Source organism: Anabrus simplex, chromosome 1 (genome assembly GCF_040414725.1).
Source record: "Anabrus simplex isolate iqAnaSimp1 chromosome 1, ASM4041472v1, whole genome shotgun sequence".
Lineage (NCBI taxonomy): Eukaryota > Metazoa > Arthropoda > Insecta > Orthoptera > Tettigoniidae > Anabrus > Anabrus simplex.
The window spans coordinates 374,374,303-374,389,085 of record NC_090265.1 but is presented as its reverse complement, the minus strand read 5'-3'; positions in this window follow the sequence as shown (position 1 = coordinate 374,389,085).

The following is a 14,783-nucleotide window of genomic DNA, read 5'->3' as shown; positions in this document are numbered from 1 at the left end:
CACATAAATCGGGCACTTTTCTCTGTAATTGGCACCACGAACTTCCCTCGTTCTGCAGTCCTCTGCGACTGTCTGGCCCGTTCCCAGAGTTGTCTCTCTCCGTTACTCCAATAAAACAGGTGTTCAACAGATAAAGGGAGCAGAACTACTCTGAATAGCTTCCCCAACCCTCTTCACTTTCAAACGTACATGAGATGATATAAATAAAATCTGCTGTGTATATTTTAACCAACGCCTACACTTTCCTAGTTCGTCGGCAAACGTTCAGAACTTTTCCAGTCACCTTGCCTTCTTAACCGAGTATGTGGACCTTAGCCACGGACATGTATTTAATTATTTGTCGATCAATCTGGCGCGAATTTCCAATGACGACGGGCACTAGCCCCCGCGGCTTCAAGTTCCAGATCGACACTGAAAAATATACGGTGGGGGGTTTCTTTTATAATCTCAGAAGGGACGCTATCCCCACTATTAAGCTTGATTGTGTAATCTGCCAATTTTGCGTCCAATAGACCGATTTTGATGGGACTTGTCCCAGACTTCCGGACAGGCTTGGAATTATTTTAGATGTTAATCTTATAATTTTACCACACTCACAACAGGGGAAATAAATTATTTCTGCCCGTGCGTTTCGCGCGTTTTCTTCATCCCCTGACCTTGGCACGTGTAGCTAGTTCACTGATCTGACGCTAACATGTACTTAGGCTTAACTGCATTTATGTTTTTCCCTGGGGGCTCTGTCTTCACGTAGGGTGTACGAATAATTTAACTTATTTATTTCTTTATTTACTCTATTGCCAAAGTCCCTCGTTGTATAGTATTCCATGAATTTAAAGAATTGTCGGGCACTCGAGTTCCGCCGAGGTGTCCCGGTATTTCACGAGCTTGCCGTGAATGAGATCCTTCCCACGCGACATCGGGGCTCTTAGGAGCGCAACATGGCTGCCCTCAAACATAAAAGTAGCTTCTTGATACCAAATAAATATTGAGAAAAGAAAATATTTTTCTCTCCGTAGAATTATGGGTTCAATACTTCAGTCTGAAAGACTCACCGTATTTCAATAACAGTACGAACTTCTTACATTTACACCTTCCACATTCTTCTTACCACGCTTCATTACTAACAGTGTTTTCACCAATGAATATCAGCTTTTATCAATACCACATGGCTCAATTTCGTTCATATTTATACTGACGGATCCAAGATCACAACAGGCGTAGGTTATGCATTCTTCTGTGTTGCATCTCAGGTGTCAAGAATGTGCTCCTTACCTCAAGAGACGTCTATTGTTACTGCAGAAATTTTTGCTATCCAGTCAGTTATTAGCTATGGAATTCGTCACTTCCGCTAAATTCTAATTCTTTCTGACTCACAATGTGGCCTTAAAAAGCTACAAAATTCTCGTTGGGACATGTTTACACATTAGTATATATTACACATTTGGAACTTAATCTATACCATCCAGAAAGCAGCTCAAGAAGTGCATCTCCTACGGATTAAAGGCGACGCTGGTATAACGATGAACGAGATAGAAGACCAGCTAGCGAAAAAAGCGACAACTTGTGAACTCCGCCTTTACAAACATTTACCATATTCTGATTTCCTGCTCATAACCAAACAACAGGTCTTCAGGGTCTGAATACTGGAAAATGTCACAGCTTACAAGAGGAAACCACTATGCTAAAATTCAGTCCACCATACCAACGTTAAATATGGTTCAAGAAATTGAAACTAACTCGCAGACACCTTTCATCTTTAATTAGAATGCGTCTGGGGCATGGATACTATCCCAGTCATCTACACAGGATGAAGGTCTTCAGCAAACCTTACTGCCCAGAAGACCTTGGAGAAATAGCCGACCTCAACCACATCATACTGTCACGTAGGAACTACTCCCAACAATAGAACTATCTGTACTCTTCTTTGGTGAAGTTAAATATCCCACTGCCAACTTCAGTTGCCATCCTGTTATCAAACCTAAGTCCACAATTCTGCGCTGTAATTCGCCAATATTTATAAGACTGTAATATTAATTTATAATATATGACGTTTTCTTTTCAATGACGAAGTATGCCATAAATGTGTACTCAATCGGTAAATGCTTGCTGCATGGTCTTCCGAGGCCTAGCGCCTTTAGTAAAAATAATAATAATAATAATAAGAAAAGGTAAATAAGAATGCAAGTTAGTGTTAACTGGCAGCGTCTGGATGGTGCACCGCAACGCCCGTGAAGTGCCCACAGTCTGTCGCATAATGAAATGGTCCTCCTTACTGGTGGTCAAAGCGACATTAGTGTGAATGTGCATCGTACAGTAGTTAAGCAAACTTCCCGTGTTGGTACGGTTATAGAATCGAATTTCATGGCAATTGTTCAGTACAGCATTAAGAGGCAGATGATAGAAGATACAACCCTTCGTTCCCTGCCGAAACTTTTTAGAACCGAAGGGATCCTTCCATGTAGTGAATTCTCTGATATGAGATCGGGAATCCTGTTCTGGATGTAGTTTCAATGGAGTTTTTCGATGGAAGCAATCACTTCCTCTATGTTCTTGGACAACACTGCTAAGTCATCCGCGAAGGCCAAACACTGTAAAAATGTTGATTTCACGTAATCTGCCAAGGGTTACCCCTTTGAATTATTTTCCGCAAACCTTAATCACCTTTTGCAAAACAAGATTAAACAATAAAGGGGACAACCCATCTCCTTGTCGGACTCCTGTTTAATATCAAATTATTATTATTGTCCGGCTCCATGGCTAAATTTTTAGCGTGCTGGCCTTTGGTCACAGGGGTCCCGGGTTCGATTCCCGACAGGGTCGGGAATTTTAACCATCATTGGTTAATTTCCCTGGCACGGGAACTGGGTGTACGTGTTGTCTTCATCATCATTTCATCTTCATCACGACGCGCAGGTCGCCTACGAGCGTCAAATCAAAAAGGTGCACCTGGCGAGCCGAACGCGTCCTGGGATCTCCCGGCACTAAAAGCCATACGCCATTTCATTCATGATTATTATTATTTTTGTACTGGAGGTACACCTTCTACGTGCATTTGAACTGAGCGCCTTTTAGAAGGCCATCTGTGATATAAATCCTGAACTGTGTATTGGAAGAAGTTTTGGACTTTAATCTTCAGATGTCTCTACTGTCGACTTATGTGCCCTTCCGGTGGGAGGAAGGACAATTCATTTTCAAAGAAATGTTGCATTTTCGATATTTGTTAACCTGAAGTGTTTGTAAATTGTTTATTTTATGTGCTGAAGTTGTCAGCACTACATAGCCTCATTCTACGTGAAATTATTAGACAATCAGTAATTTTGTATATATATTTGATAACCAATCAAAATTGGGGGTGTTTACAGGCCATCGCCCTAGAGAGTTCTGGAACTTTCCCGTCCGCTATAAAAGCTGGGAGCATTTAGGCCGTGTTGTCTTTTTCACCGCTCCGGTCTAGAATGCATTAGTAGAGGCAGGGGAGAGCCTTGCCCGCCGTCGGAAGGCCCATCAGCTCAAGGTAATGGCAGACTTCTTTTAAAAATGTGATAGCTCCAGATTGCCTCCCCTCAAGGTTTCAAATTTCATTCTTAATGTAATCTCCTTAAGTTTAATATCTTCTTTCAAATGTAAATTTCCGAGCAAGTCTAAGGACTCTATTCGAATCCCTGCTGGGAAAGATGTAACTTAGGGAATAGAGAGTGTTCATCCTCTTTTAATTCCCATTCAACATGGTACTGTGGTGACTATAATTTTGTAAAACTTTACATTTTATCTCTACCTTTGGAACTTAATATTTTCACCATCTGTTTTTTTTTTTTGTGGGGCTTTACGTCGCGCCGACACAGATAGGTCTTATGGCGACGATGGGATAGGAAAGGCCTAGGAGTTGGAAGGAAGCCGCCGTGGCCTTAATTAAGGTACAGTCCCAGCATTTGCCTGGTGTGAAAATGGGAAACCACGGAAAACCATTTTCAAGGCTGCCGATAGTGGGATTCGAACCTACTATCTCTCGGATGCAAGCCAACAGCCGCGCGCCTCTACGCGCACGGCCAACTCGCCCGGTTCCACAATCTGTAGTATAGGCTTAGCCTCTGTAACTTCGGGCCATAAGTCCAGGTAGGATCTTTAGTATGTCAGAGTATATTTCAAAAGGAGTGCAAGTGTTCGCCTTCTAGCATTTTGTTTATGGCCGATATCTTAAAACTTTTCTTTGGACCACTTAGGCCATTTAGTATGGGCACTTATTGCCCCTGTTTAATTTTTAACCATACATAGTCAAGTGTGAATCTGACCGTCGAGCGGGTAAGACAGTAAAAACTGTCTTCGGTAATTATCTAATGTAAAAGTTGGATTAGAAACGTTGTGCCTTTGCGAGGCTGGAAAGTTGTAAGTTTTGGAGCTCAATCTCCCAGAGTGTAGATTGAGTGGAGCAATAGTACGCTTTGGAATAGTGCAATTTTGAAGCTACAAGCTCATTCTGCAAATTATAGTGTACCTGAAATGTGATCATTCCTGTTAGCTGAGCCGACGAGTTCCTGAATTGTTGTTGTTGTTGTTTATCAACGTTTAAAGTAAAAAAGAAAAAGAGAAAGGAAATAAATAAAATTTCAAATTTTAGTATTATAAATTATGCTTTGATCTTTCTCTGTCCACCCGTTCACCCCGGCACCTTCCTGCACCTCTGCAATCCTCGATATTCCAGTCACAATTATTATTATTATTATTATTATTATTATTATTATTATTCCCCGGATTTTATCGGACTTTTCAGGTTCTCAGTCGAATTGGGCGGGTTTGTTATCCAAACCTAGTTAACACTATGATTACGGTACTTTAATTATTATGAATTCTTCAAATCCCTGTTCAACACTTTCTTCATAATGCTGCAAGTTTCTAAATATCTGCAGCTCAGTGTAGATAATCTTAAGTTCTAGCTGGTAATTTTTTTTTATTTTTTATTTTTTTTGCTAGGGGCTTTACGTCGCACCGACACAGAAAGGTCTTATGGCGACGATGGGATGGGAAAGGCCTAGGAGTTGGAAGGAAGCGGCCGTGGCCTTAATTAAGGTACAGCCCCAGCATTTGCCTGGTGTGAAAATGGGAAACCACGGAAAACCATCTTCAGGGCTGCCGATAGTGGGATTCGAACCTACTATCTCCCGGATGCAAGCTCACAGCCGCACGCCTCTACGCGCACGGCCAACTCGCCCGGTTCTAGCTGGTAAAGTACATCATACAGCTTGTGGGGTATTTATCCCAGTGCTCTCACCACTGTTCGGCCAACAACAGATGGGTAAAAGGGCATAGTTTTCGCCGTTAGTTTCTCATTTATTTGCCCTCAACAACAACTCGATCATGATGCCAGAGTTATCTTTTTTTTTTTTTTTTTTTTTTACATTTGCCAGAGGCAAATTGCGGACCTCTTCCATGATCTTCTTCTGGGCACCCTCAGGAGTTTATATTGCAATGGCGATCGTATATATGTGACCTTCGACGCGTCGTATATCAGTACACCATCAGGCTGGTTGTGACTCGTTGCTCTGTATAAGTCTGTACTTTTATGCTATAGTACAGTTTCCGCTCCTGATCATCATAAACCAGTTGAGGATGGTAAGTTTTCTTTCTTCTTCTGTGGTTTATCGTCGCACAAACCATCGAATGATTTCGGCGACGCAAGGATGCAGAAGGGTTAGGTGCGGGACGGTAGCAGCCGTGGATTTATTTAAGGAGTGTGTTGTTAGGTCATCAGCCCAGAGGCTGTTTGGATCCTCAGATAGCACCACCAAAGGCTATGCAGTTATAGCAAAACCACGAAAACCAATGGCAGAGCCCAAATGAGGCGTACTAGGCAAGATGAGGAATGAGGTACTTTGCCATTGCTTTCCTCACTGGACTAGAAGGTGCCACTGCAGCATGACTGATCCTGTGAGCAACACCTTTCATAACAATCGACACTATTTATGCTCCAAATGTCATTACTCAGCACCACTCATACCCCAGCAGCTTCCATTTTGTCACAGCCATGGATGAGACTGGGACTTCGGTGGAAGCTACACTTTGATTTGGCCTGTGCCAAGAGACGGATACAAAAAAAAAGACTCAGTATTTACTTGGTGTAAAAATGGAAAAGTATGGAAAACAATCTTCAGGGTTGCCGATAGTGGGTTTCAAACCCACCATTCGAGCCTAACAGTGCGGCCGCCTCGCTTGGTCGGATGGTATGTTATTATTATTATTCCCCGGTTATACACTTTTGTTATTAATGTATTAAAATGCGTATTATTTCTCCTCCAATCAGCAGGCTGAATATAACCCATAGACAATATTGCCTCACCCATACTTTGACGGAAAGAATGCTGATGCAACCAGGCCTTTGTCTTATTATCGTTATTATTATTTTAATAATAATTTCCCACATTACAACATAGCTGATCAATTTTCACTGTTATTGAAATCACCCTACATCATGGTATAGAATACATTTCACCTTAGCGTATCATTTGAAATATATCGATATATGTTTAATATATATGTATTGTAAGATAAAATCATCTCCGTACAAGTCACGAAGGTCCTTGGAAGAGTAGAAGCTAAAGGAGTCCACAATCCGTAACCTAACCACTAGTGAGATCAAGTTTCAATATACGCAATTTGCAATTTTAGTGTCGAATTAGCACCTCCATCGGGATCATTGCCATTAGGCATGAATGCATTAACAAAAACAAAATATGAAATCGCATCAGTGCTGACACAATGCATTTGTAAATCCTCACTGCTAAAAAAAAAAAATACTCAATTTATAGTGCCAGAAACAAGTAAGCACAATAAGTCATTCACTCACCAGGTAACTATAGAACAAAAGCTATTTAAAGTTTAATTTCAGTAATAGATCTTTTTCTCTGGAGTTTTAACATGCAACTGTAAATTTACTCAACCTATTCAACTGTGTTGCGGGTGAAGATTAATGGATATAGGAGTTCATCCCTTGAACTCAACTAGTATTTTCGCAGAACGTGTTACCACGAGTTGTGATATGTTAGATGGAGGTGCGAGCATTAGGAGCCATTAGGGCACAATACTTCTCTTATAATGAATTTCCAGTCTGGCAGCTGGACTTTTTAGAAGGTGTGTCCGCGTAAGCGTCCGCATAAATCATAGCGCCTAGTGTGCTGGCACTCGGTCATTGTTTGTGGTTGTGTTGTAACTGCACGGGCAAATCTCTCCTCTTCTGCTACTCTCAAGGCGCCACACTCTTTCTCACGAACCTCACGCGATACTGGAACAATTGACAGAGTCGTTGCGCAACTTACGATGCATGTAATTTTCTCGTCAATCTTCCTCTCTCCATCGGCAAGAGGAGGTGTGCGAAGTCGAAGTCGCTGTCGACCCGACCTTAACATCTCCAACCAGGAATCAGTATGTTATTGATTGCTTCATTAGACTTGGCACGAGCCGTCGTTGTGTTAACCGTAAAAAATTCCTTACCCTACCAATTGATTAATTAGTTCATTTTCTTCATTTGAAGTCTGATATTTATCGACATAGCCAACTTCCGTGGCACATTCAGTTAGTTGTTGCCCTTCTGCTCCCGAGATTTCGGCACTTCGATGTGGAGGGATGTATTAACTATTGCGTATTTCGCGGTGATTGCTAGACGAATGCAAACATCCAGCACCGGAGTTAAAGGACGTAACCAAACACGGCTAATATTCCCGACCTGGTCGGGAATCGAACCCTGTGCCCTAGGAACGCAGGTCACTACGCTAACAATTCACCTAAGGAGCCGGATATTTATCTATGGCGAATAAAGACAGAATTACAAGAAGTCAAAGCTAACAAATTATTTTCTTGATCCTTATAATACAATCGAAATGATCAATGGCTAAATGGTTAGCGTCCTGGCCTTTGGCCACAGGGGTCCCGGGTTCGATTTCCGGCAGGGTCGGGAATTTTAACCTTAATTGGTTAATTTCGCTGGTACGGGGGCAGGGTGTATGTGTCGTCTTCATCACCATTTCATCCTCATCACGCTGCGCAGGTCGCATACGGGAGTCAAATCAAAATACCTGCATCTGGCGAGCCAAAGTTGTCCTCGGACACTCCCGGCTCTAAAAGCCATACGCCATTTCAATTATCAATGAGATGTAATACTGTATGTAGTGTCCGAATTCATCCCAAATTACACATGTCATAAAAGTATTATATGAAAAGTGTTTTGTGAAATCCTTCTCTTTACTGTTCGTACCAACTACCGTCATGTCTGTCACTACTAAGATCTATTCGGCTGCTGCTTCCGTACAAGAATGTCGATCTAAAATCAGTGCAGGTGGCTATGATCATATAAAGAAGTCGTTTCAAAATCAGGGCAATGTAAAACTAGCTTTGTCTTTCTTAACACGCGATAGTATTTAGACGGGCATAGTATGTTCCGCTCTATCCCACTGAGTACGGAGAGATTAAAAGCATTTCCTTCCATTCCTCCAAGAGCGTTCCTTCATGACCTGTTCGGTTATGGCTTTGAACTTGGTAAGATTTAGATAGTGGTGAGCATATTATTGTTGTCGGTGGTGTCAAACGTTTATGCATATTTCAGGTGTCACGCAGTGGCTGCAATTGGTAATTTCAAGCGGGAGGCAGCGGAGCATAAAAATATACTGATAACAAAAATTACCGGTGGTATTAGGGGGTGGGGGATGGGGTAGACAACGAAAATTTAAAAAATATAGCTACAAAGTGGTAAATTTTTTATGCTCATCGAGCGAATTTCGACAAAGAAGTAAAATATGAGAGTTACCAACTTAATTACGGCAATAATAGTTTTCTGAGATTTTCATACAACACTTTACAATAAAACTTTCTCCAAAGGAACAATTAGATATGTCTTCTTTCTTTCTTTCTTTCTTTCTTTCTTTCTTTTTTTCTTTCTTTCTTTTCTTCTTAGTCTGTTTACCTTCCAAGGTTGTTTTTCCCTCGGAATCAGCAAGGGATCCCACCTCTACGACCTCAAGGGCAGTGTGCTGGAGCTTGAGACTTTGGGTCGGCGGAATACAGCTGGGGAGGAGGGCCTGTACCTCGCCCAGTCGGCCTCAGCTGCTATGCTGAACAGTGGCCTTGTAGGGGGGGGGGATCGGAAAGGATAGATAAGGAAGAGGGAAGGAAGCGGCCGTGGCCTTAAGTAAGTACCATCCCGGCATTTGCCTGGAGGAGAAGTGGGAAACCACAGAAAAACACTTCGAGGATGGCTGAGGTGGGAATCGAACCTCCCTCCACTCAGTTGACCTCCCGAGGCTGAGTGGATCCCGTTCCAGCCCTCACACCAGTTTTCAAATTTTTTGGCAGAGTCGGGAATCGACCCCGAAATCGGGGGGGGGGGTAGCTTATCACGCTAACTACTACACCACAGAGGCTGAATAATTAAATATGTTTTACAATTAAATAGAAACACTGCGTGACTTGAATTAGTCATTTAGTATTTGATTACACACGAACAAAGTGACACACTATACGGAACTGCACAGACACATCGACTGAGGGCCGGTTCTACCACCTACTGGTAAAGTAGCGCGTAACATGCCCTCCGCGTAAAAGGATGTTTCCGTTCGACCACTCCCAGGTAGCGCTATCAGCAGCATAAATAATCGTTACCCGGCGCGTAATTTATCGGCCACTTCGAGGGCCCGATAAGAATTTACCTGCCGGGCAAGTTTTGAGAGCTGAAAGTTATTAGCTGTATTTCTGGTGACATACAACTCAACTGAAAAAAGCATTATACTGTAACAGTGATCGATATTGTATTGCAGCATTTTGAACATTAATGCTTCCTTTGAGTTGCAACGGTCACACCAGCCTCTCGCATTGATAGCGTAGAGAACACATTTTATTCATCAAGCTTTCGCAAAGAAACTCTAAAAGGATATAAAATCAAAACGTATTTGGAAATAATTTCAAATGGGATTTAATTTTCTACTTTTTCAGTTTTTAGACACTAGGTATAACTTAGTCCTATGTATCCCAATTACCTCAAGTTTCTTCGTACCGTAATGGCTAAGGTGCTCAGTTCATGATACGATGTTTGCAGGTTCAGGTCTTCATCACCGTCGTCTCAGTGTGAGACTGAGACGGCGGTGGTCTTCATTATGAAAAATCTTTTTTTTTTTCATTATTAGCGTTGTATTAATCTGTATGTCTCTTTACATAGTTCTTTTGTTAATAATATATTTCATTGAAATGTTTAATCACAATATTATATCTATCAGGGAAATGCTTTATATGTGTGCTACTTATAGAAAGTGATGTTACGATTAATATAGCATATAGGACTGTCGCCCAGGTAGCAGATTCCCTATCGGTTGTTTACATACATAGTCTTCTTGTAAATTATGTCGAAGAAATTGGAAACTATTCCATTCCCGAATTCCTCTTCCTATGATGGATATTTACCCCGATTAGTTCTTTAACAGTACCTTCCAACTTTATCTTCATAAAGTTAAACATTAGAATGAAATGCATTATCAATAAATGGAAGCATGTGGAACTAAACGAGGTCACAGAGCTAGCCTGCACAGAGCATCGTGGAGATAATCAATTCACAGAAGCCTGCAGATAGAATGCTCAAAGGCAAAAAGTCCGTAAGGAAGATGTGGGTGTATGTACTGGGACCTTTCCCACCATCCCCCATAGCTCATGGTACCATGTGCCAACAAAGAGGCGACCCTGTCGGGTCATGAACACATGGCACCATGCTTCACGGAAGGCGATGGTCAAGGGACCTTTTCGGCCTGTGACGATTCCCTCTCATTGGGATTGAATAAGTAATCCACTCACATGAGAGGTCAACGCCCTGCGGCTCAGCAAGGTCGTTGCTAACTCTCCCGTTCCTAAGATCTGAACCCCGGCTACTCAGAGTCGCAGACCGTCCGCGGCGATAAAAATAAAATATTTTACAACTAACTTAAAGGCATAACATGAACGGAAGAGGTTCTGGATGCTAATTATCGGCAAAAATTAGGCACGAATAAATTTTCTGAATATTTAATTCACTCCCGTTGAACATATTTACACTCTACAACCTTGAACATCATAGTTAAATCACATTCATTGAATTTTAATACCAGCCACGGACAACCCTGTCCGGGCTACCACCCAAGTGAAATTTTGATCCACATCATTATAAGATTCATAATGTGGTCTATTGACATACACTGTTGAATATTATAACACACAAACAATCACCTATTCGGGTTAAGCACCTGGGTGCTCACATATAACTTCAAACAACTCGGAGAAATTTGAGTTGCGTTTACTACACTCTTGGTTGATAAACTTGGTTTCGAATTTACGGACACGATTATTTTACTTGCTGAGTACGGTAAACACGATTATAATGAACCTAACTTTTTACAAAAAAAAAAAAATTAAAAATTATAAGACAACTATGATCTTACGGATATAAATATTCTCGGGATTAATTCCCAAATTACATATTTAAAACACAGCAAGTTACACTAATTTACTCTAAGATTAGAGTGGCCACCTACATCGAACATAACACGAGAAATATAATGTTTAAAGAAATTCAAAAAAATCATAAAATGATAAACAACGGCGTTACAACCTCTCGCAAAAACATGAAATGCACACAATTCTAGTTACTGCTAATCACCTCATTTGAGGACTAACTATACACATCATAGGGCCGGAACCCTCCACTCAAACGAACTACCAAAGGATTTTTCACGAAGTCTCAATTAAACAAATCAATTAGCATCAAAACAACATCCTATTTACACTATTATCACACCTGGAAGAGAAAACACATATTATAACATTTCCCATACATGGTAACTGCATCTGGATTACCATTAGCCGTCGTTTGTGTGACTGACTCCCTTTTGTCATGTCCGAGGTACGAACAGGAGACCAACAGGTCTCTCGAGTCGGGGAACCTGAAAATCAAGACCCTATCTATCGCTTCTCCATGTGTATGAACTAAGTGTTACTGCATTCACCCAACTTAGCCTGATTAGAATGTGGTAATCGATTAACAAAAAAAAAACTTTTACTAGCAGAGCATAAGATGGTTCGAGGAAGAACACATCCTTGAGAAAGACGGCCATACATTTGCCTTTTTTGCAGGCCTAGTTTGACACATGCGAGCTCCGACCCTCCCGGGGTAGGATGCCATAAATTTCCTTGTCAACCGCCGGCACACCGGCCACATATTTTTTTCTTTAAACCCAACATTAGCGCGTTTACAAAAGCCTATTCAGTGGGCCAAATTATTCACGCGAACAAAAATAACAAATACAAACAGGTGCATAGAATTATGCTCTAACCCGCTCAGGTATTCTTCATCAGACCAATCTCTCAACTTTTGGGCCGTTACATGATTTTACTCTCTCTCTCTCTCTCTCTCTCTCTCTCTCTTATAGGAGTCCGGAGTTCCATCCTCGTGCCTCTCATAGTAAAACTACCACAATCCACGGGCTAGCAAACTAGAGTTTAATAACCTCACAGAATTTACTAATAACAATAGTCATAATAATCACCATAATGATAATAATAATAATAATAATAATAATAATACGGACTATGTACCTGACATGAAGTTATAATTCTTTAATAGATCGGCATAAGATTATCCGACCAAACTGATTAATTTAAATGAAATAAAATGAACTACCCAAAAAGGTATTTAAGCAATCACAAGAAAAATTTTCTTTAACAGGGGCACTAGCTAGAGTTGGTGGGGTGGACATTTGTACCTCGGTGCCATGACTCTTCACACACATGTTATACAACAACGCCTTAAGTTATCATGCATAAAATACAACTACTTTACATTAAATAGAGTACTTCATCTATCCAACTTTATCTGGTTCACAGGATATATGGCAAAGATTCTTGCGTCATCTTAACCTGACTTCTTTCATATATCTCTCCAAGAACGAAGGCTCCTTTATTACCTCAACGAAATTAATTAGCCTTTTCCCCCCGTCTCCTCTGACAGTACTCATAAAACAAGGATATAACCATGCTCGTGCAATAAAGATAACTAGATGGGAAATTCATACTCTATTCCTAATTTGTTTCCTTCCCAAACGACTTTAAAAGGTTAAACTAAAATAAAATACCGGCCACTCTAAACTTACTACTTTAATTATTCAATATAAAATCATCCCATGCTATTCCTATATTCTGACATGGTTTATCTACAGGGTATATCAATATCATAAGATCATAATTTTGTACTCAACAATGCTGGTCCGTTGTCCATCGTATGCTGTTCGAGCCCCGAGGGGAGCTGCCTCGGAGGTCTTAGCCCATCATGGTGAAGTGTAAAGTCGCTGGTTCAAGACGTTCCATGATGCTCCTGGAATAATCCATAGCGTTGGGGTTTGAACACTGAAATGACACTGTTTACACTTTTTTCACAAAACTTCCTCCACTCACGTTACAGGCAAAATTTTCCTTTCTTCTAACCAGTATGAAAGTTATGAATGTATACGATACCCTGGTACAGGACGTAGCTAGTCTATCCTAATCTGACATATGCAATTCCGAGCTCACAGTTTCATTACCGGAACAGTTTAACCTCCCGCATTACCCCAAGGTGGGCTACTTATGTTTATTCTCAACCCTGTCTGGTATGCTTTGTTCAGCGCGCTCCTCAGACTACGCTGTTCTGAAGCACGATAAACGTTGATACAATTTTGTTTATGTGATAACCACTAATTCTTCGTACCCTCACTATTCACTCGCCTGCCGATTACACAGTTTCTAACATAGATTATAATTAAGAAGCTCTCTACCTCCACTACGGGGTACCGATTGAAAATTAACGTTCCACGTTCGACAGACGGCAATTCATTGTTTCACCGTTCTCGGTGCGAATTTATGTCACTCATGATCCTTCGTGTCGCACCGTGATCAAATTATAGATGCGCACATCATATTTACACAGTTCAGATTGTTTTTTACTGCAGATTCGCACTGAAATCCGACTTTTCACACTCCCGCTCACTGAAAATTTGCACACAAAGAGAGGGAAATCAGACCAAACATCGGCCGTGTGGTCACCTCGTACACTCCTCGAAGACTGGCTTCCACCCTCATATGTGCAGGCAAATATAAAGGCTCCCTAGGGCGGGGAATGCTTGGGGAGACATCTCCCGCCTACACATTTCAGTTTTCCAGATCCACAAGGCTTACGAATCCCAGCGATGCGGCAACTTGTGTGGCCAACTACTCCGAAATACACGCTGTGATGCGGAACTCAGGATGATCGGTGGATTTGTAGTAATTAATTCCAATACAATCGGGGTGGGGGTAGTACTCGCTATGAGCATTTGGCGACCCTGTAGGCGTGGGTACGCTGTGGTACATCTTATGAAGGTGCATTTTCGTAGGTGAGATTATTCTACCTTGATTTTCAATTTTTCCATTCATCCAATATTCCTCTTATTACTCTGCCGTATGTTTTCTGGTTAGTTTAGCCTTTATTGAGCTGAAAATACCCCTGAAATCGCCCCATCGCTTTGGCATCGCTGTGCGTTGGCATTTGTTTTCAATATGGAGTCAGCAAAATTGTATTCTTCTTCCCCTTTTTCCATGATACGCGCGCAGTTCGGGAGTTTTTCTAAGCCACCCCCTGGGAGATCTAGGCGCCTCTATGTCGCGAAGTGTTATGCAATATGACGCTACTGCCAGCCTCCACATAAAGGAAGCTACAAGCCTACTAATTTCTTCAATATATACTTCGAAATAATTATTCCTGTGACTATACG